This window comes from Rattus norvegicus, chromosome 15 (genome assembly GCF_036323735.1).
Source record: "Rattus norvegicus strain BN/NHsdMcwi chromosome 15, GRCr8, whole genome shotgun sequence".
In the NCBI taxonomy this organism is placed as follows: Eukaryota; Metazoa; Chordata; class Mammalia; order Rodentia; family Muridae; genus Rattus; species Rattus norvegicus.
In genome coordinates, this window is record NC_086033.1 from 38,712,128 (window position 1) to 38,733,400 (window position 21,273).

Here is a 21,273-nt window from a genome sequence, read left to right on the forward strand (position 1 = left end):
GTGTGTGTGCATGTATGTCTGTGTGTATGTGTGTGTATGTATGTGTGTGTATATGTGTAGTATGTGTATGTATGTGTATGTGTGTGTGCATGTATGTATGTGTGTGTATGTATGTGTGTGTATATGTGTGTATGTGTGTGTGTGTGTGTATGTAATGTGTGTAAGTGAGATGGAAACCAATGGGAAGCCCATGTTTCTTCCCACACTGTAAACAACTGAAAATTGTTTGCCTTAGGCAGCTGCCTTTTGAAAAATGTGCCTGTTATCCTCTGTCCTGGTTCCAGAGTCTTTGCTGGGGAACCCTCCCTGCCTATAATCCCCTGTGAGATCAGCTAATCTGTACGACTCTTAGGTAACTGTCAAAATAAGGTCACAGATATCTCTCCAGCTTGTTTTCTGTTTACTTAGTGTTTGGCGGTAGCTTTTCAGTTCCCGTATATTACAGAGTCAAATTCACAGAAAGCTGTGTGAAGAATAGTGAAGCTGATGCATTTTGTGTTGAAAAGTAAGAATGGCAGGTCATGTGCTGCTTTGAAGCACATCTCCCTTAAACAGGTTTGGTTATGCTGTGGGTGTTTATGACTTTCTTAAACGACAAGAAACGTTAATGTTTATCTGCAGAACATGATGCGGGAATCATTTCAAAGGAGGACACGATTACTCACTGTAAATATACCACCGGAAAGCAATGGCAGTGGACAGAGTTCATAAACATCATCTCCCTTGCTTATGCCCCTCCCTTTCCTCTCAGCCCACTGTCTTCCATTCCCATCGCTTCGTGGAAATAATTTGATAGACATGCTCCTTCAACAAGGCAGTGAGGAAGCTAAAGTTCAGAGATGCCAAGATTAGACTTTCCCTGAAGTGCTGAAAAGAGCAGGGAGGTAAACAGTGCAAATCCATCTATCTGATTTCTGTTATTGCAACAAAATATCCGATCTCTCTCTCTCTCTCTCTCTCTCTCTCTCTCTCTCTCTCTCTCTCTCTCTCCCTTTCTCTCTCTCTGAGTCTGTGAGCTCACATGTCAATCAGCCCTGAAAGAAAATATTTTTAAAGAAAAAATATAAAATTCAGAGAGAGAGAGAGAGAGAGAGAGAGAGAGAGAGAGAGAGTGTTTCATGGTGAGCAGCCTCCTAGGACAGAAGTGTATGCTCAAGCACTCAGGCTGGGTCCAGTAACCCACATTTGTCAACCCAGCTCTCAGGAATCTGAGGCAGGAGGATCACCAGAATTCCATGCCAGCCTGGTAGAGCACCTAGAAGAATAACAGAGTGAACCTATAGGCATGTAAGTAAGGAATACTGTGAAGGGGCTGGAGAGGTGGCCCAGTGGTCAGAAGCTCTTCCTTCCCTGTTGTAGAGGACCTGGGTGCATTCCTAGCCTCCATACCAGGCAATCCACAACTGCATATAACTGAAGCTCTGACAGACTCAAGACACGCTTCAGGCCTCTGGAGGTACCAACGTGTGCTGGTGTACATACATCTAGGCATACAAACATACACATAAATAAAATTTCTTCAAGTGTAACGGAGTACTTTTTATAACATCTGATAATAATAAAAGAAAACAGATACTTTAGTTTAAAAAGGCAAACATTAGTTCTTTTGTAAAACATCTAACAACAAGACAAAGGCAAGGCTGGAAAGACAGCTCAGTGGTTATGAGTACTGCTTTCCAGAGGCCTTTAGTTTCATTCTTAGCAGCCACAGGACAGCTCATTATCATCCGTGACTCCAACCCCAGAGAATCTGATTCCTTCTTCCAGCTCTGAAGACACAGGCGTGCACAAGGTACATGGATAAACATGCAGGCAAAACACCCATAAAATAAAAATAAGCCAGTATCTGAAATTTTACCAAAAATTATTTTTAATTGTGAAAATGTCTTCTTCATACAATGCATTCTGATCACTCTTTGCCCTTTCCCAACTCCTCCCAGATCCTCCCCACCCTTTCTCTCTCCCTCTTTAGAAGATAAACAGGCAAACAAACAAAAAATATAAGAGAGACATAATATAAGAAACACACAACAGCAAACAAAATCCATAAAGTCCACAAAATCAGAAACCATAGACAAGCAAAAGAGACCAGTAAGACAAAAAAATGGCAGAACAAAACACTCCAAGAGGGAAAGTCTTCTACCATTGATTCAACTGGTGTTGCCCATTTATTGCTGGGCATGGCTCAATATACGCATCGAGGCCATTGGAGAAAGGTAATTGTTCACTTGTGAATGGCTATCAGTTGGAGATAGCTTCTGGTTAGAGATGCTCACTTCTGCTGCTTACTATCTGGTACAGACCCTTGCAGGCAGGCCCTGGGTATGCTGCCACAATCCGTGAGCTCACATGTCAACCAGCCCTGAAAGAAAAAAATTTTAAAGAAAAAAAGATATAAAATTCAGAATGAGATTGTTCTAGGGAGAGGAAGTATAATGGAATTTGGCCATAGCTAGGCACATGGATTTTAAAATAAGCTTAGATTAAAAATTCTAAATGCACACACTGGCACACAAGCACATATAAAGCTGGACAAGACGGTACATGTCTATAATCCCAGTGCTCCCAAGGGGCAATAGGAGGTGGAGACAGGAATGCCTGGAGGCTAGAGAGCCACTTACTCTGGTATATGACCTGGTAAACAAGAATCTCCAAGTGGAAGGTTAGGGCTGACACCCAAAGTTATTCTCTGACCTCCATACATGCTCTGTGGCAGGCCTGGGGACCCCCACTCACTCACAAGAACAGGAGTGATTATTCCTGCTTGCACAGGCAAATACACACACACACACACACACACACACACACACACACACACACACACACACATTTAAAAAGGAAAGGAAAAATGGGACTGACCCATCTGTAAGCTAACACTCCATCGTGATCAGATCAGGCTAATCCAGAAATGTAAAGATGACCTTTTTTTAAAAAACATTTTTTAAAGCCCTATTAGAACTTGCCTTAGAGCAACAGTAGGGAAACTGTGTGGTACAGCAGCTGGTTCACTGCCTGAAGTCTGATCTTAGCAACTCCACAAGTCTGATATTTTGTTCTTCCTGTGCTCTGACATCCACAAGTTCTCAGGACAATAAGTTGCTCTAAACTTTAAGTGCTTTGTCGCCTACCATTCTTTTCAAACAGCAGTTGCTTGTGTTTCGTCTAGACCTGAAAGGCTGCCCCATTATGTCAAATATCACAAAGAAAGGAAAAATGCTGTTCATTAGAATTGTAGGATGCACCTAATTTTGGAGGCAGAGAACTGTGAAGTGTGCGATCTAGAAGACTGCATGCCTTCAACACAGCGGGTGTGTGTGCATGTTTGCACGCGTGGGTGCACATGTATGCGAGAGTGGACATGTATAGAGCCTGGAGGACGACCTTGGGTGTTGCTCCTCAGGCACTTTCTACCTTTGTGTTGTTTGTTCTGAGATGGTTGTCTCCCAGGTCTAGGGTTCACCGAGCAGGACAGAACAGCGAGCCGGTGAGCCCCAGGGATCTGCCAAGTGCAGACCACCATGCCTAGCTTTGCTTTTCTCTCCTTTTTCTTTGTTTCTTTTTAAGATGTGGGTTCTGAGGATTGAGCTAAGGTCCTCATGTTCATAAGGCCAGCACATTACTATCTTCCTAGCTCCATTAGTTACAAGTTTAATGATAATACTTTCCCACATGTGGAGAACAAAGGCTTGGGTGGGAAAAGGTAGTTATTTACATATACTATGTGGTTAGACAGAACAACTTAAATTTAGTTCAAGCCCCTGCTTCGGGAAACCATGCTCTACTTTTTCCTATAGGGTTGAACACTTCCCAGGGCATGAACATAAAGAAACAGGAACGGATGCATGGCTATTTTACATACGTCTCACTTACAAGCAAGTGGTCAGCATGCTGGGCACCCTGCCTTCCCAAGTTGTCAGGCAGGCGTATAACGACCGTCTTGTCATCTTTCTCTGCCAGCTGCTGGCACCTCAGTATTTCCCAGAAGACCCCAATTTCTCACAGCCCCAAGTCTTGTACACTTTTTCCAGATGGTGATGTGTTTTTAACAAGGTTCCAGCTCCTGATCTGGCCCATGGGACTGCATTTTAGAAGCCTGGTATTACATCCTGCTTTCCCAGCCTCTCAGATATGCCAGAGGCCCAGTGTGTTGACTAAGCCCACCTTTATGTGCCTTTTTATGCATTCCAAGGGGGTTTCTGCTTTTTAAATAGTGGATGTACAGCCCTATTTACCAGCGAGTATAAGCCCAGTGTTTGGCTCAAGCACAAACTGAACTTCTGATAGTAGCATTTGCCAGCCTATAGATCTCTTTTTTAAAATTATCTTTTTAAAAACTATTGGGCTGAAGAGATGACTCAGAGGTTAAGAGCATTGACTGTTCTCCCAGAGGTCCTGTGTTCAATTCTCAGCAACCACATGGTGGCTCTCAACCATCTGTAATGGGATCTGATACCCTCTTCTGGTGTGTCTGAGGACAGTTCCAGTGAACTCATATAAATTAAATATATATATATATGTATAAAAGATTTGTTTATTTATTTTATGTATATGAGTACACTGTAGTTGTCTTCAGACACACCAGAAGAGGGCACTGGATCCCATTACAGATGGTTGTGAGCCACCATGTGATTGCTGGGAATTGAACTCAGGACCTCTGGAAGAGCAGTCAGTGCTCTTAACCACTGAACCATCTCTCCAGACCTCAGCCTGCAGAAGTTTAAATGATGACAAAAGGTTTGTAGTGACTCCAGCTCAAGAACTGGCATATTTTAATTGATTGCTTTGTTTCACATTAGCATTATTACTTTATTCACCTTTCTGTCTTATGTTCATAAATTTATGCTCTTAGGGATTTTTGAAGAATAATGTATTTGTCTGGTCTTTGTTCCTGCTTTCTGAGAGGGAGCCTGTAAGGCTTTGGAACCTCTCAGGAGAATCTGTGCTGGTTATGCCAGAAAGGCTGACTGTCTGATTACAAGGTTGGGCTTTGAACCAAGTGTCCTCAGCTTGACGTTTTGACCTCCAGAGTCCAGGGAAGGGAAGTTCAGTGTCAGCCAAAGGCCCCTGTATTGGGCATGGGCTCAGCCATGACGCTACAGCAGTGGAGCCTTTGCTCAACAGGGCATAGTGGAAAGATATGAGGTCACTAGGAGGCATGCCTTTGGGGGTGCTGGGACTAGACTCCTCCTCTGTCTCTTGGAACCTCATGGAGGTTCCTCAGCCATGCTCTGTCACCAAGATGAGACACCTCCCCACAGGCCCAAAGGCAATGGGGCCATCCAATCATGGACTAAAACCTCTTCTCATCATAAATTGATCTGTTATTGTAATGACAAGTGAACTACCACAAAGTACATGGTGGTAGGGGTCTTAATTCCCTGTGCCCGTCTACCAAAATCCCTGTAAAATCTCTGAATGCTAAGGCTCCTCACCTGAGCTTCGGAGTTGGAGAGCACTCCAGTGTCCTGGGGTTATGTGGCCTTCCTTCCTGAGAGGGGCTGCCCTGGCATGTGTCCATTTTTAGAACTGCAGTAGCATATGTAGTTCCCTCGGAGCTCCTCTTAGTCATTCTGGCGAATTTTCAAACCTGAGTGGAGGGTCTGAGAGGCCCCGAACTTGCAGCCAAGCTGATCAGAGTCCTAATACTGATGCCAGGGTTCAATCACAGCATTTAAAAACACAGAAAAGCTTAACTTTATCAGACCCATAGACAGTAATGAAATAGGCACATAAAAATAGATATCATTTTCTCACAGCTTGCGTGTCCAACTGCTGTATAGCTGTACTCGTTTCCTGATTGCATTGTGGGGCTGGATTTCTCTGTACCTTTGGAAAAAAATTTCAATTTCTATTTATATATTTTTTTAAAAAAAGATTTATGCATTCTTTTTTATATGTATGCATGTGTGTGCCTGATTGTATGCATGTGCATCACGTGTGTGCGGCGGATGCCTGGGATCACAGGCAGTGATGAACCGCGTGCGATGTGTCCTGGGGTCCAATGATGGGCCCATAGGAAACACAAGAGGACCTATGGGTCTTCCTCCCGGTTGGTCAACAACTGCTGAGCTATCTCTCCACCCCTTATTTACAGCTTTAACTGGAGATTCCTCAAAGGTGTGCTTTCAGGAACTGACTACAGAAGTGGCAGCCCAGCATCTGGGCTAGAGGTCTACCTAAGCCAAATCCATCCAGGGTACCCAGAGGTACAAAGGGTACCAAGAGGGGACAAACCCATTAGGTCTGCCTAATGGGTTGGAAAGGGACCACCTGGGTCTTCCTGCAGGGCTGGGGTTGGGGGACTTAAGTCTGCCTGCAGGACTGGGGGGAACCTAAGTCTGGCTTCAGGGCTGGGGGGAGCCTAAGTCTGCCTATAGGGCTGGGGGGGCCTAAGTCTGCCTGCAGGGCTAGGGGGCCGCCTAGGTCTGCCTGCAGGGCTTGCGGGGGGTGCCTGGTCTGCTTATAGGGCTGGGGGGGCGCCTAGGGGGTGGCGCCTAAGTCTGCCTGCAGGGCTGGGGGTGGGGCGCCTAGGTCTGCCTGTAGGGCTGGGGAGTGGTGTCTAGGTCTGCCTGTAGGGCTGGGGAGTGGTGTCTAGGTCTGCCTGTAGGGCTGAGGGGGCGCCTAGGTCTGCTTGTAGGGCTGGGGGTGGCACCTAAGTCTGCCTGCAGGGCTAGGAGGGCAAGCAGGGTGCCACAGCACTTGAAAACCTTCTTCTGCCTCTAGCCCCCTGCCTTTTGAACAGGGAGGTGGGCTGCTGGTGGAATCTGAGTTGGAAACATCTAAATAGGGGATCTTTGCAGCCAGCACTGAAGTGGAGGAAGGCTGCTTGGCTGTGCTGTCCGAGGTAAGGGGGCCTCACTCCAAGCTCTGCTTCTGCAATGTGGGCCAGTGCTCTGAAACATCTGAGAAGTGAAGAGTAGAACATCTCCACTGCAAAAAGTTCAGCACTAAAGAGCCCAACTGAATTAATAACCGTTTACCCTCACCATCAGCACATCCATGAAGAAGGAGAGGGAAGAACCAATTGATTCTTTAAACCTCACTTCGACTGTTATTAATGTTTGAAAGGTTTGCAAAGTGGTTTTCAATATTTCATCACCCATTTGTGTGAACATGTTTTCTCTTTGATGGGCCTCACCCTGAGCAGAGCTAGAGAAAGGAACTATAGAAATGGTAGCTCCAGAGGGGCCAACCTCTCAGGGCAGCCAGAAACATGCTCACAGATCTACCCCAAAGCTTATAGGTGGTCTGCATTAAATTCTTCCCAGGAACTTTCTAGTTTGATCTTCATTTTGGGGTTTTGCTTTGTTTTGAGACAGAGTCACCCTATAGTCCAGACCTCTAACTCACCACAATCCTCCTGCCTCAGTCTTCCAAGTGCTGGGATTATAGGTGTTAGCCACAACGTCTCTCTGGCATCTTATTGTGCCTAAATTACATGACACAATGTAAAGATCATGTAACACTGCTTGCTAAACCACATGTCCGTCACAGGCCACAACACAGTTACTTTTTAAAAAATAAAAAATGACCAGCCATGTGACAGAGGACTCATTATAAGATTATAGTGTAATGAGAAAGGCCCCATTGTTGTAGCCCTTAGAACACGATGGCAAAGTGCATGTAGCGAGGACGGTGCACACACTCACCAAGCTGCCCACCACAAGCAGTGCCCAGAACTGTGCGTAGTACCTGCTGTTTGACACAGCTGTTGATGACTGTAAGTGGTTTGTGTGTTTGCTGTACAAACCTTTTACTGTGTTTCAGAGTGCTCACCTTCTGCCTCTGAAAAATAAAGCTTACTGTAGACAGGAGATGGCAACAGTGCCAGACATCTTTTGCCAGCATCTGGATTGCATTGAGAATCTCCATTGAGTAACCCAACCAATCCACTTGAGACACTGGTCCAGGCAGACTTCCCTCTGCGACTTTTGCAAGGAGTATTTAGAAGAAGGGCCTATGTTTGCTGGGGTTGCTATACTGTCAGTCATAGAACTAGGAATTGCTATCTGTCATCTCTTGTAGCAGCAGGAGTCTGACATGGAGGTCAAATAGGTAAGCGGGACAGGGGTGTGTGTCTTAGTTAGGGTTTTACTGCTATGAGCAGGCACCATGTCCAAGGAAAGTCTTATAAGGTCAACATGTGATTGGGGCTGGTTTATAGGTTCATTGTCATCAAGGCAGGAGCATGGCAGCATCCAGGCAGACCTGGTGCAGAAGGAGCTGAGAGTTCTACATCTCCATCCAAAGGCTGATAGGGGAAGACTGGCTTCCAGAGAGCTAGGGTCAGGGTCAATGCCCACAATGACACAGAGGTCGGAGGCCAGTGGTCACTCACACTCTTGCTCTGGGTCACAGCCACCTAAGCTGGCACTATTGGATTTTCCTGCCTGTTTGAACCAATGAATAATTTCTTGTTGAAAGTGGTCTCAGGGCTGAAGAGATGCTCAGAGGTTAAAAGCACTGGCTGCTCTTCCAGAGGGCTTGGGTTTCTTTCCAAGCGCATACAGGGTGGCTCACAATCATTTATAACTCCAGTCGCATGGGGTCCCATGCACATTTTTGGCTTCCAAGGGACACACCTGGTGCACAGACATACATGCAGACACAAATATCCATACGATACCCATAAAATGGAATCTTTTTTTAAAAAGAGAGAAAGAAAAAATGATCTAAAGTGTGCTTTCCGGTACTCACATAAGACTTTCTGAAGCTCTTGAGATATTAGCACATGAAACTTGGTTCTTGAGCTTTGGTTTCTGAATTTTGTCTGTAAACGTGATGGTTTCTGTTGATTGCCAACCTGACAGGATCTGAAATCACCCAGGAAACACACCTCCAGGCATACCTGTGAGGGAGGGATTATCTAGATTAGGTGAGCCTCTGGTTTTGTGGGAAATTGTGCTGACTGGGTTAAATGAGATGGGAAGACACAACCTAGCAGTGGGCAGCACCATTCCCTAGGTCACCCCAAAAGGAGAAGACTGACTGAGCGGCAGAGGTGTTCTCTGCAGTATAACTGTGGGCACACTGTGACCCGCTCTCTCATACTCCTGTGGCCAGGATTTCCCAGTCATGATGAACTGTACCCAAGAACTGGAACCCAAAAATAAACCCTTCCTCCCTTAGGTTGTGTTTGTCAGAATAAGGCAACCAAGACACCACACATGTAGCTACATAGTCGATTGGTGTTTAAAACTCTTTAAAGGGCAAAAAGTGTGAGGGCTTAAATTGGAAATGTGTATCCCATCCCAGGCTTCTGCTCAGCAGTCTGATCACTGATTGGTGACATTACTTTGGAAGTTCTGAAAACTTAGTGAGGAGAGCACTTTGGGGTGGGACCCTGGGGTACATTATTTCTGACTACCTCCCGCCTTGCTTTCTTGTCTACTGTAACGTGAACAGCGTCCACTGCGAACTCCTGCAGTCACAAACTGAAAAAGAGAAACCCCTGAAACCGTGAGCCCCAACTAATCTTTCTTCCTGTAAATTGTGCATGACTGGAAATTTGACCACATCGAGGCAAGAGCTAACAGAAGTTAGAAAGGTGGGGTGGGGGGTAGGAGGGGGAGTTCAGGGATAGGGGTGGGGTGGGGTGGGGTGGGGTGGTGTTGAAGCTATGCCTTAAGGTGAGATTAAGGACGGTTTAGGTAGATGGCTACTTAATAAAATCAGGAAACCTCTCACTGGTAGAGGTGATGTGGGAGATTGGTCCACAGGTCGCTAGCACAAACTCCAGGAGGGACAGCTTTTCTCTGTCAACAACTGGATGGTAGGTTCTGATCTGGAAGCTTTCTCCTTACGCAGATTCAGGCCAGTTCAGCTGTTGAATTTCTGACAATCCCACCCTGCTTAGTACTTCTGCAAACTGCCTGTCTTCTCGGGTTGCTGCCGTCTGTTGCTGAGGATCTGGACCGGCACCATACGAAGTGGCTGTTTCTAGGGAAACCAACGGTGGATTTTGCCAGCATGTCAACAGGCTTTGTGAACTGACAAAGGCTCGAGGGACAGAGAGCCAAGGAAGAGCCACTGGGCTGGAGTAGTGAGATCCGGGAGGGGCTGCCTGCCAGGCCATGCTGAGGAGGAGAAATCAGCAAGGCTGACTGTGAAAGAAGAGCGAAGCTGAAAGTAGGCTACTGCAACTTGGCAGATCCGGAAAAAACAACGGGGCAGAATCCTAATTGCAGAAGCCTGGGAAGTTGGGTGGATGATGAGAACGGACAAGCTCAGAGGGTGCTGTAAACCGTGGGAAGGAAAAGGATGGAGGGCCGGTCTTCTGGAAGAAGGAACGTCTTCCCTTCCATCTCTCCTCCTTTCCCTTCCTCCCCTCCTAAGTCGATACTTTGAAGATAAAGAGACCACTGAGCTGAGAAACCTGAAGTTAAAAGGAAGAGAGTGGGTGATTGACAAGGCCAAGTTCAAGGGGAGGGCCCGGATGCAGGATCCGGAGCAGAGGCGGGGAGATCTCTGCCAAGAGGAGGGACATCTTTTGTGACAACTCAGTTGTTGTGGCAGGTGTGGGTAGGTGGGACGGGGGAAGCTGGGGACCTGGTTCCTGGGGAGCGGGAGGCAGGCCACCTGATGAAGGTGAGCACAGAGGGCGGGTGAGATGGCACAGAGAAGGACCCTAGGAAGACCCAGGCTGATTGGAGAGTGGTCCGGGCCCTTTGCAAACGGAGAAAGCTAGTCAAAGGAGCTGGGACGGGAAGTCACTGCTGTCTGCAGTTTAAGTCAGAGGCCAGGGCAGTTTGGCACAGTGCCAAACGGGTGCACAGTAGAAATGAGGCTCCGAGAGCTTGCTTGATCTTCCTACTGCATTAACATAAGCCTCAGCACAGTGCCCTGGGTTGCAATGATGCTTCAGGAGCTGGCCCCGCCCCCATTTCCTGTTGGATTGGCTTTGGCTCTCAGATCTTTGGCTTGGCCATAGCTAACTCGGCCTCTAAAGATCAAGTAAAAGCAATCGCTCTTCGCCCTTAGCGTTGCTTTTCAAAGCTTCAGTTCACGGTCAACCATGGTCTGACAATATCAAATGGGACATTTCAGACATAATTCATACGCTGTCATTAAACTTCGTTACAACATATTGTTATGATTCTCTTATATTATAATTATGCAATCAAGAGTTGGGATTTCCTGAAGCTAAATCTCAAGGCCTTGTCACAGGTTCCATCTCTAAGCTCTGTGCTGGGGCCAAATTCAAACCATTTCCCTAGAACGGGAAAGAAGATGCAGGGTCGGTCAGCAAGGGGATAATGTGAGCTACCAGCATTGGAACAAGGGGTGTCTAGGTTCTTGGTGTGCGTGGGAGGACTTAGGGTGCTACACAGAGTTTGAAAAGGCCCTATAAAGACCTAGAAGAAGGAATGCTTAAATATTCCTACAGGACTCTGATAAGGACCTTGTGAGTAGATGGCACGAACACATGGTTGAGTTAATCGGTAATCGGCACATTTTTTTGAGACCTCTGAATTTTTATTTCTGAAAGCAATTAGTAACCTGCCGGGTGTGTGAGTGGAGGAAGTAGGAACTATAGTAGAAATAAACCCACTGCCCTTAGAAGGCCTAGCTGGAAGGGGAGTTCCAACAGGGGTTCCCAAACCTGTATAGAGCAGAGCAGACACTGTCTGCATCTTCCCACACAGGTAAAAGGACCCCAAAGGCGGGTAGTGTGGCTTGGAAAGATCACTTAAGGTGGCCCAGGCCCGAGCAGGGGCCTTGTACGGAGACTGAGTCCAGAGCATTCTTGGATCCAGTGTGTTCGTATTAATCACATACAGCAGAGTGGTTTTTGAAAGGAACTCTGTGGGAGCTGGCACGTGATCTGCCCCAAATCCACTGAGTTTTAATTTTATGTTGCTCCCTTCTGATGTCCTTAATAATCAGTCCCTTGGTTCCCGATTTGTCTCTGCCACCAGCCTCAGCTTTTGTTGTGGAAAACCCCAGTTATCTCTGCAAACCTGCATTTGAGTCGGAGGGAGCCCCAAGCCTGGAGCGACAGGCCAGCAGAGTCTCCAGGAGGCAGGTGGACCAGCATCTGAGGACACACCCTCTGAGTGCAGAGATGGAGTCAATTATGAGTCGAAGTAACAAAACGCAACCTGTTGACTTACATTCCTTAAGCCAGCGTTTGCATGCATTCTGAAAGGCAGCCTTTTCTTATGTCTGCCTTCTGTTTACAATCGCCTTCAAACCAACAAGTCCAAAGCAGCTTCCCAGCCCTGTTTGTGTTCTGAGGGCTGCCCAGTTCTAGAATCACAAACCAAAGCCATTGAGATCCACACAGCTAGAATGGTTGTAATTTTGTCCTTTAAAAGTTTGTATCTGGGGTTGGGGATTTAGCTCAGCGGTAGAGCGCTTGCCTAGAAAGCGCAAGGCCCTGGGTTCGGTCCCCAGCTCCGAAAAAAAGAAAAAAAAAGTTTGTATCTGTCAGCAACCTGTGGGTGTAAGCAAACGTTCCCCAGTTGAGTACTCCATATATACAACCACATTCCAATTCCCTCTTCGTACATGATTTTGAGACTCACCCAGGTGAGCAAGACAAATCCAGTCTACGCTTTGACCTCAGTCACAGTCCAATGCAGGATATATTATGTATCAACCCCCTTGAATTGTGAGGATGCTTTAACCCTTCCTTAGCTGCTGTGCACCTTTGGATTGGGAAGCTCAATCTGTGATTGAGAGTTGGTATTAGCAATTGGGGTGTGAGAACTTGTGTTTGTACCAAGGCTATAAGTTCTAAGGGAGTAATGAACACTTGGTGAGTGAAAGCTGGGGGAAAAGAATCAATGTACTGTGATTTATTGTTATTCTGTGAATTCCAACATGGTCGAAAGATACAGATGTATCGATGTTGCTAGCAGCTCACTCGTTACAGTTTTTCTGGGGGTCTTATTTGAAACAAATACAACTCTGCAGGCACATTACCAGTCATCTAAAGGGGCAGCGTCTCTCTTTTCCATTCCCTACAAGCACAAGAGATTGCCTCTAAAAGTACTTGCCTCTAAGCTAATATATTGGATGTGCACGAGTGCCTTCCAAAATCATTTGCAGGAGTCAGAATAAATGAATCAGCGAGTACATAAGTAGATGATCATAGCAAGAATATATGGAGTAAGATAAGCTCATCAAATAGATTATGTCCATTAGCGAGCTCTACACTGACACTAATTCATACAGGGCATGTTTCCCTTTCATACATAATGTGCTTTACAGTTTCTTAACATCGACTTTTTCCAGGGGAGAACCAGACTCAGCCCTCTACTCGCTGACCAATGCAAAGAGCAGTGATCAAAATCAAATATTGTCATGCCTCCTTTTCCTGATCAGAATATTAATATACAGTTCAAAAGGACAATCTATTAGCTTGCTAATATTCAGTGGTTAGAGGCAGGGGCAAGAGCTGATGTAAGTCTGACATAATGCAAACAATCCACTTGTCAGTGGATCCCCTTTTAGAAAAAAGATTAGACTTGTGAATGCCTTAATCTGCCTGCTAAAAGATTGTATGTAAATCATATGTAAATGATCCCCTCTGCTGACAGTGACTAACAGCGTTTATTGTATCCCACATGCTCAGCTAAGAATTGTGGGGAGTGATTGGCCCTTTAGTGGTATTTTGGGATCTAAGTCTCTCAATGGCTTTGAATGAATAGGACTTTTAAGAACCTTTTGTGTTCTGTGTTGGAGTCTTTTCCCACTTCATTTTAATCACAACTTCACTTCATTATAAATGTAATTTCTCTTTGTTGTTAAGAAAGCTACATGCCCTAAAATGTAGGAGGTATTTTAGTGCCTTTCTCCCGTGATCTACTTAGCCTCTGTTTATACACAAATTGATTTAACTATATTTAATGACCTGACAGATTAAAATAGATTCTTATAAAACATGTTTAAAGAAAATAATGAGTAAAATTAACGTTTTTTCCCTTGGCTGCTCTAATTTTACTCATGGCTATCACTGCCATTTTCTGGCTTATTGAACAACGAAGAAGAACTAAATGAACTTAAAAACTCTACTTAAATCAGTTTCAGATGGATGGATTTTCCTACCTTCCAAAGGCCAATCTCTTTTGGTACGGTTTCATGTCATGCATTTTCAAAGCATACTGGGAGTGGGCAGATGGCCTAGCTGGAGAGCAGAAACAGGAGGTCAGTGGGCCTGCAGGTACTGGCCTCTTGTTTTAAACTATCAGCTCCATGTGCTCATTTGTCTAACTGCCCAAATCGTGTTATAAGATTTAAGATACAAGAGGGCCTTCCAGCTGAGTGGGGCACACCTATAACCCCAGTGGATGTAGAAGCTACACAGAGATATCCTCCCCGCCTCCCAAAAGAAAGAAAAAGAATGAAAGAAAAGAAAAGAGAAAGCAGAAAAAAAAAAATCCAGGACTAGTGTCTTAGTTAGGGTTTTACTACTGTGAACAGACACCATGACCAAGGCAAGTCTTATAAAGGACAACATTTAATTAGGGCTGGCTTACAGGTTCAGAGTTTCAGCCCATTATCATCAAGGCAGGAACATGGCAGCATTCAGGCAGGCACAGTGCAGGAGGAGCTAGGAGTTCTACTTCTTGATCTGGAGGCTGCTATTAGAATACTGACTTTCAGGCAGCTAGGGTGAGGGTCTTAAAGCCCACGCCCACAGTGACACACCCACTCCAACAAGGCCACACCCATTCCAACAAGGCCACACCCACTCCAACAAGGCCACACCCACTCCAACAAGGCCACACCCACTCCAACAAGGCCACACCCACTCCAACAAGGCCACACCCACTCCAACAAGGCCACACCCACTCCAACAAGGCCACACCCACTCCAACAAGGCCACACCCACTCCAACAAGGCCACACCTCCTAGTGCCACTCCCTGGGTGGAGTATATTCAAACCATCACTACTAGGAATATAGCTCAGTGGTAAACTGCTTTTCTAGTGTACCCATGCCCCTGAGTTCCCTCCCAGAACTGCAAACAGACAGACACAAAGACAGTCAACCACTAAGCAAATGGAAAATGATCTCAGAACTCACTCACTTGATAAAAACTAGCATCCCTGCCCCCATCCCACACATTTTGTCCTTCAGGAGACTTTTCACAGGGTGGCCTCCCAGAATCTCTTTCCCCATTAATAAAATTATACTGTTTATCCATGAGCATATACATTTGAGATGCAGATGAAACTCAAAGACACACTAGATTTAGTTGGAGGCTTTCTACCTCAGCTCTATCACCATCTTGAGGTGAGGATCCCTTGCCCTGAGGGTCTGTCCTGGCCACTCTGGGATGTTCAGCAGCTTCCTTGGCCTCTGTCAATTAGTACCGCTGTAAGACATCCCCAAGTCTCCCTTGAGGGGTTGGAGGCAAAATCACTGAAGTTGATGACCACTGTCTTGGTTTCTCTTATCTGAGAAAAACAGTGGTGATTTTGTGATCCGAGGAGGGAAGAGGAGTATGCATTCAAGTAGCAGGGGAGCCAGCTTCTGAGAAAGACGTGTGGCCTTCTTCCCGAATGAAGCCGATCAGGCGGAGACTGGAAGCCCACACTCAGCTGGTCAAGACTGAGCAGGAGGAGAGCACCCCTCTGTGATGTCAGGTTCTGGGTCTCCACCATCGCACACTGAGGAAATATGCGTGTGTACCAGCCACTGTTCTACTACTGTGAGGAGATACCACGGTCAAGGCAACTTTTAAAAGAAAGCATTTACTTGTGGGATTGCTTACAGTTTCAGGAGGTGAGTCCACGGCCATCATGGAGGGAAGGATGGTGGCAGTCATGGCATTGGCTGGAGCAGAAGCTGAGAGTTTATATCTGATCCATGAGCAGGAGGCACAGAAAGATTGAGACTGGGTCTGGCATAGGCTTTTGAAACCTCAAACTTCATTCCTAGTGACACACCTCCTCTAAAAGGCCACACCTCCTAATCTTCCTAAATTGTTCCACTAACTAGAGACTAAGCATTTGACTGTATGAGCTGTATTCAGCCCACTATGGGAACTATTCTTATTCAAATCACTAGAGCCTGCTTTATAGAAGGTAAAACTGAAGCCCAGATAGAGTAGGTAACCTGCCCGTTGTCCAACACACAGACTCAGGGCATTGGTGGATAAAGCCTTTTACTATCACATCTAGAGGAGTTGCATGTGCCCTAGTATCCAGATGGGACCAGAGCCACATACACACCCACTTAGGTGGGGAAGGAGTCTGGTAGAGCGTTTTATTCTGCCAGGAAGCTAGGCTTCTTGTTTAATTGCTCCCAGGATGCCAAGGCTGCATGCTTTGGTTCACTTCCGATAGCAGATGGAAGCTGTTGACCCTACACTTCCAAAATCCCTGTTAAACTCTTCCCAAGGCATGATGGGGTAGAAATACCAGCCATCTGTTACAGACCAGAAGTATTATATATAGGGGACTGAACAGATCAGGCCCTAGAGGTCTAGAAATGAGAGGGACTGGGTACTTCTTACATGGGGGTCTTATCTTTTGATACTTTGAGGAAAGTACCAGAGATGTGGTCAGAACAAACTGAAAGGCTTTAGGTCCAAGTTGACTATACATCCTCAGCTGAAGTTTGTGCAGGACACAAAGCTGAGGGTAGGGACTGGATATTTCTCAGGGCATCCAGTGAGATCTTTACATTTTCTATTGCAAGGAAAGCAGAAGACAAGATGTTGATTATGGTGAGGAAACCCTGGAAGAACTAAGGCGTCTAATGATAGAGTCCACTGCTTCTTCTCCATGTTGGGTGCTGTGAGTCTTTCCCAATGACTCCTCTTGAAACCCTGAGTAAAATATTCATGAACCCTCATCACCTGACCCATCTCATCTCTGCTACTGGATTCCCCAACAAGAGGTAACTTGAGAGGAAGGATGCTGTGACTCACAGACCTAGAGGGTGCTGTCTGTAATCAATGATGGGGAAGATGTGGTATTGGGAGTACATGGCAGGACTCCCCACCTCTAGCTAGCTGGCCAGGAAGCAGGGTGTTCCTGGAAGGCAGACTGTAACTTTCAGCGTCTATCCAAGTGAACCGCTTCCTCTCTTAATGCTGGGTAGGTGATTCCCTCTGCCAGCACCAAAGCTCAGGGAATTGAAGCATTTTTCCATATCTCAGAAAGACATTAGCCGCAGGGGTGGGCTCAGAGTCTACCTGGAGTGGACTGACAAGCAAGTGCTTCTACTCTATCTCAGTCCCCATGAAGGAAGAAGAGCCAGTCTGGACAGGCTGTCTGTCTGTCCTCAGGCTGTCTGTCTGTCCTCGGGGTTCTTCAATGGACATGGGCTGTCACGTGGAGGGGCACAATGAGGATCTGTAAAGTCTTCCTACCCTTCCACAGCCAGGCCCTAGGAGAAATGAGCTCTCTGGATCTTGTAAGGCTCCCCGGGATTCCTCTGGTGTCTGAGCAGGCACGTTATAGCCTAAGGTCTGTTCTCAGGAGGGTATGGGATTCTTCAGAAGAGACAAAGCCATGGCACATGACTGCTGTATCTATCACTTCAGATAAAATCTCCTTGGGAGCTCCTGAGCGAAGCTTCATGATACACTCTGTCCATGGCTTTCCTGCTATGCTTGTGCTGAACAGGGTCTGAGAGACTCTCCTTAACTTACAGAGGGGCTCTGTCCCTCAAACCCGCTGCAGGTTGAACATATCACAAGTCAAAATTGCACTGAGTTTTCAAACCCTACACAACCTCCTAGCTCAGTAGCATAGCAGCTCCGTTCTTGTGGATGTGGGGCTGGCTGGGAGCCGTGGCCGCTGCCTGGCATCAAGACAGGATCAGACCACTCAGGAAAAGAACCACATTCAAAATTCCAAACACATGGGCCAAGTGGGTAAAGGTGCTTGCTGCCAACCAGATGGTCTGAGTTCAGTCCCTGGAACTCGCATGGTGGAAGAGAGAGCTGAACCCCAAATGCTGTCCTCTGACCTTCACGAGTGTATCATGAAATGCATGTGCCCACACACAGAGTAAATACGTAGAAACAGGGTTTTTAAGAATCGGTGTGATTGTGACTGAGCAAGTATTTCTTCCCACCAGCGTACAAAGAACCGTAGGTTGGACCTCAGTGAATTAGGGACCATTTGTATTTCTGTGTCAACCACTGGCACCAAGGAAAAGTCCATGGTAAAATATCATGATCTGAAGGGCCTGGAGGGGTGTCATCATTCTCAGCTACTAAAGTTCAAAAAAGTGGGTGTAAAGGGCTGTCTCCAATCTGGACTGGAGACTCAAGATCTGGGTTGGGAACAGAAAGTGACACCCATCCCTCACACCAGGCAGACCATGAGGCAGGAGAGGCAAGTTGAAGAGCCAAGAGCAAGCATCTGTGTGCCATCGAGGAGTATAACACACTGTAAGCACCTTCCCAGAGACTGGTGACTGCACTCTGAGAAGGGAGAATCAAAGTTTAATCAGCAACTCTTTGTACTGCAAGGAAAGAGAGAAGAGAGTCTTTCTGTTGGTGTGTGTGTGTGTGTGTGTGTGTGTGTGTGTAAACTGTAGATATTAGAAAACTCTATTACGAGCATTCTCCTCCTTGCGAGTGGAGATTATACCTTTATGGGTTTGTTTATGGGGACGTGCAGAGGTACATATTTATCAAGTTGGCTCTGCTTGCCCTCATCCTGAGAGTGAATAAAGTGTGGGTAAGCTACTATTCTCAAAAGAATATGTGCTTAATCACATTAGTCAGATAGGGTACCTCACATCTGTAATCTCAGGAGTCAGGAGTCTGAAGAGCGAAGATTGCTGCAAGTGTGAGGCCACAGTGGGTGATATGATGGCTCCAGGCCAGTCTAGGCTACTGAATGAGGCCTTGTCTCAAGATGATGATGATGGTGGTAGTAATGGTGGTGATGGTGATGATGATGATGAAAGAAAAACAAACAAGCAAAAAGCACCCCCGTGATGAGTGTGAGATCTAGAGAATTCGCTTTGGCCTTATGAGCTCTCTGCAAGACACAAACCACCATGCTGTAATCAGAGGTGCTAACCCCTGCTGTGCTCTTGTTTGGAGCCCCTGGCTGACTTAGGGTTCCTATTACTGCAGTGAAACACCAGGACCAGAAAGTGTTTGGGAAGGACAGTTATTTGGCTTGCACTTCCCTATCCCTGTTCTTCACAGAAGGGAATTAGGACAGGAACTCACACAGGGCAGGAACCTGGAGGTAGAGCTGATGCAGAGGCCATGGAATGGTGCTGCCTACTGGCTTGCTCAGCCTGCTTTCTTATAGAACCCAGGACCACAGCCCAGGGTTGGCCCCAACCACAGTGGTCAGGGCCCGCCCCCACCAATCATTAATTAAGAAAATGCTCTACCCATGGATATTTTGGAGGCATTTTCTTAATTGAGGGTTCCTCCTATCAGATGAGTTTAGCTTGTGTCAAGTTGACATCCAGCACAGCGATGATGTTCGTGGAGAACTGTGCTGCAGAGGGGAGGCTTCCCTCCAGAGTGTGTTCACACGAGGGTGGCTTACACAGGAGAGGTTGTGAACGAAGGGGCCTGTTGAGTTTGTAATATAGCAGGGAGCGCCGGAAGGTGCTAATATTCTTGCTGTAGAGCTGAAAATAAACAGGAGTGATTCCCTCACCCTCGAAGATTTCCCAGAGATCTGTTTTCCTGTTCCCAACGCTGGGAAATAATCCAGAACAGTGGAAATCAAAACCTGCATGCTCGGAACAAGTTTCCCTTCCTTAAAACTAGTTTCTTAAGCAGTGTCTTTAGTCCCAGCCCTGGGAGGCAGAGGCAGGTGGATCCTGAGTTTCCGGACAGTCAGGGCTACACGGAGAAACCCTAAACCCCATCTCAGAAAGCCACCAAACAAGCAAACCAAACCGACAACAAATCTATTCCTTTTCCCTTCCTCCCTTTCTTCCTCCCCGTGCTGTCTTCCCAACATCCCCACTTCTCCCAGGCCCCTACCCCTTCCTCTTCACTTCCTTTCCTCTCACTTCTTTTCTAATGTTTACTTTTTCCCTGGAATGGGGATCCATCTTCTTGTTTCCCTCCTCTGTGTGGTTGGGATCAAGTCTGTGGCCAGGCAAGCACTCCAACCCTGAGGCACCTTTGGATTATTTCCTAAAGTTCTTTATCCTACCTTGTTTCCAAGGAACCGCACTGGACTTTAGCAACATTTCAGCATGATGGGCAGTCATTTACCAAGACCGCTTGCAAAGCTGTCTGTGCACTGACTGTGCCCTTGGCAAAGCAGAAGGTGCTCAGAAAATCACTAATCAGGCAGGCAGGTGTTGGTCTACCAAATTCCTTATCACAAGCTTGGGGGTGGGCGGGTGGGGCAGGGAGCAGAGCCTGTGCTCTAGTCTTACCTCTGGAAAATGCACCGGTTCAGTCTCCTCCCTCTGCTTTTATGCCCTGAGGGTAGCATTGTGTAAGCTCAGCCCAGAGCAGCTGACGATTTTCACTAATTGTTTACAGTGCTCTGATTTTTACACTCTCTTAAAGGATCAGTGCGCATGCTGATTGCGGAAGGTAATATTTCCAGCACCAGTAACCATGGTAATGAATCATCCTCCTCAGAATGAGTGCCAGCTGCACGAGTGTCTCGCTAGTAGCACCCCGGTGTTCTGCTAATGAGTGGTTTCATTAGCTATGGAAGGAAGGACATTTCCACTTCCTCACATCTTCGTATGTCCTGCTAAAGGCTCCTCCTCAGGAGCAACATTTAAAAAAAAAATTAATCTCATTCGGCAAAAACTTGATCCCTAAAGGAAAGCATTCCTTGGTCCAGAAAGTGGAGCATGGGGGAGCACCCTCGATGCTTGCGTTGGCCCACGAGTCCTTATGGCTGCTTTCTCCGGAGAAGACACTCCATCAGCATTCTCCTTTGACGGTATTGGAGTTTAAATATTTTAAAGACTTATGCTGTGAATAATTTAAGATAAATAAAGCAAGCTTCTAAACTCCCTTTGAATTATGTAACGGGAGCTTTGAAGTGCGTTAGCATTCTGTCTTACCAGATTTGATTTTTTTTTTTTTTTTTTTTTTTTTTTTTTTTTTTTTTTTTTTTGTGGGAAGGCTGAAGTGGGAATGTAAGTCACTGTTGTCCTTTCTCTGAGGAGGAGTCAAGTTTCAGAGCATCCGAGCGCCACAGAAATAGGAACCTGTAGTAATGGAAGCTGCTCCATTTGTGCAGGAGAAGACCCCACGCCACTGCCGTCAGGACCACAGGGAAGAAGGAAACTCGATGTCTAGAATCACGAAGGACATCGTCACATAGATATGCCCACAGGCAGGCTCAAGGAAGGT

At 46.4% G+C, this 21,273-nt stretch overlaps 1 long non-coding RNA gene across 7 annotated transcripts; it reads right to left on the reverse strand.

Moving 5' to 3' along the window:
- Positions 1 to 1,847: 1,847 nt before the first annotated feature.
- LOC102553536 (uncharacterized) lies at positions 1,848 to 20,681 on the reverse strand. 7 transcript variants are annotated; one of them, XR_005493994.2, is made up of 6 exons: positions 9,688 to 14,700; positions 8,698 to 8,848; positions 7,351 to 7,429; positions 5,755 to 5,826; positions 5,433 to 5,645; positions 1,848 to 2,362 (listed from the first exon to the last, which is right to left on the reverse strand). It is a non-coding gene; the product is annotated as an uncharacterized LOC102553536 (long non-coding RNA). The 7 variants fall into 7 exon arrangements; XR_005493995.2 differs by having other exon boundaries at positions 5,433 to 5,826; positions 9,681 to 14,702; XR_005493992.2 differs by having other exon boundaries at positions 5,433 to 5,826; positions 9,688 to 14,699.
- Between the last annotated feature and the right edge of the window lie 592 nt (positions 20,682 to 21,273).